The 2,203-nt window shown below is 32.6% G+C and overlaps 1 protein-coding gene across 1 annotated transcript in view; it reads left to right on the top strand.

The window, feature by feature from the left end:
* Window positions 1-2,203, top strand: part of LOC109541295 — a 9,864-nt gene that overhangs the window by 2,608 nt on the left and 5,053 nt on the right. The gene's annotated exons all lie outside the window — the stretch shown is intronic.

Raw genomic sequence — 2,203 nt, 5'->3', positions numbered from 1 at the left:
TACCAACTGAACGTAAATAGCAGGTAATAATTGGATACTTATATCAACACTTTTGCATATTTGTTCAACATATTTATTATTTAATGTGAATAAAACTTATTTCAACTTTTGTTGAAGCACTACACAATCTAACTCATATAAATGTAATCTCAATATAAATTACATCTCTAGGTTTTTTAGTTTAATAAATACCTATTGTAAAGATAAATTCATGTGCTTTATTTTCCCGATTTTCCCTAGTTTTCACACGAACACAATTTTAGCAGGCGATTTGAATTCACTTTAGGAACTCTGTGATTTCCGTTGAAGTTTCAATAATATTTCGAGTATCTCATATTGCCCTTTAATTGTGATGTTAATTGAAGCCCTAGCATAAACATCACAATTAAGGAGCATGATGAAATACTTGAAATGTTATTGAAACTTCAACGGAAATCACAGAGGTCATAAACTGAAATCAAATACCCCGCTATATTTTGATGTGAATCCAATCGATAAAGAATATTTCTTCTGCCGGTAGTGGAAATTAGAGTTTAGTTCTGATTGCAGCCGGTGATTTAAGCGACAAATAGCATTCTGCAGGCGTATATGACAGTTTCCAATCTATCACCTCTGTGATCTGTGGTTCGGCACTGCTTGCTGTTCAGTTAGCTCGTGAAGTCGTTCTAAAACGCAGTCAAAGGCAGAAAAGATGAGCGTTTTTCACTGCAGCTAATTGCATCTAAGGACTATATTGTATAAACGAATCGCAAAATAATAATTTTGTCTAATAAAAGGAACATTAGCAGTGAAAGCATTTATTAATGTTGAGAAAATCAACGAATTGATTCCGAAACCTTTTTCATAAACATTAAAAAATGTAATGCAGTAATAACTTTGTTTATTATTATTATTATTTCAACAACACATCATACATACAAGCTTGATTTTTTTTCACCAAGTAGTAAGGATGGTCGGTATTTAACGTAACCGCTAAAATAACATTGTTACAAACATGTAACCTGAAACCGTAGTTACAGCTAGCAAATTTAACCGGTTGTTTTTGGAACYGTCTCATAAACCCGAAAAAGCCATTCGCAACAGYACAGAACCGATGCGACACSGTCGAGTATCTATCTAGCTGCAGCCGTTTGTCAATTTAAACYGTTCTTTAAATTKTACGATTTATGAGACGGTTCTCAAATTTGGGAACCGTCTCATAAAACCGAAACAGTTGAGTGCACTTCGAACCAGCTGCAGCCTTTAACCGTTCTTTTTGGAACCGWCTTAAACCKTTCTTTTTGGAACCGTCTCATAAAACCTAAACAGTTGTCCGCACTTTGYACTAGCTGCAGCCGTTTGCCGATTTAAAYGTTTTTTTTTTTGGAACCGTCTCATAAACCTGAAAAAGTGGTTCSCGTCAGCACAGAACCGATGCGGCATCGTAGAGCGCTCTATCGAATTGCAGCAGTTTTAACAACCATTTGTCAACGGAAAATATGTATAGTGGCGTCTTGCCTTGATTATTGTGTTTATCGCTTTTCGTTTATAATTACTGTTCAGTTCTCCAGAATCCATAATCGTTCAGATATGGATCAGATATTAATTCAGAATTTTTAGTCTGTAAGTAGTTTTCTGACGTTCTGTAATAGATCTTAAAAAAAAGGGATTTCTGCATCACTTGTACACTTGCATATGAGCTTTGACCAAATTTAGAGTCTAAGATATAAATTCCGTCACAGTTGAAATGTAAAATAATAAGCGTTGTAAGCAGAATGTGCACCTGCATTTAAGCAAGCTTGCCATTTTTAGATATAAATTCAGTCACAAAATGAAATGAAAGTTAGTTATATAGGCGTTGTAAGGTCGACATATTTTTTAAAAGTATTTTTTGGTGGTACCAAAATTAACTCGGGTAATACTGCTAACTCAGTAAAAAACATCTGCAAAAAATTATTTTTAAACGTTAATTCATTTTTAAATGAAAATTAGATTTTTAAACAGTTTTACAAATAAAGCGTATATTTTATTTAATCAGTTTTTTTTATATATTTTATCTAGTTTATTATCATTTCTTTTGTTCTTTAAGTGGGTACTTCTGACCCATGTTTTGTTTTTTATTTTATCTAAGAGCTTTAGTTAAAAGTTATTATTTTAATAAACTAAATCATTATTTGTCATTACTCTTTCTACCATCATCATTGCGCATGTTTAATGGAAAATT

Source organism: Dendroctonus ponderosae, unplaced genomic scaffold, assembly GCF_020466585.1.
Source record: "Dendroctonus ponderosae isolate FM_Combo_2020 unplaced genomic scaffold, Dpon_F_20191213v2 Dpon_F_20191213_4, whole genome shotgun sequence".
In the NCBI taxonomy this organism is placed as follows: domain Eukaryota; kingdom Metazoa; phylum Arthropoda; class Insecta; order Coleoptera; family Curculionidae; genus Dendroctonus; species Dendroctonus ponderosae.
This window is presented reverse-complemented; position numbering and strand designations above follow the sequence as displayed.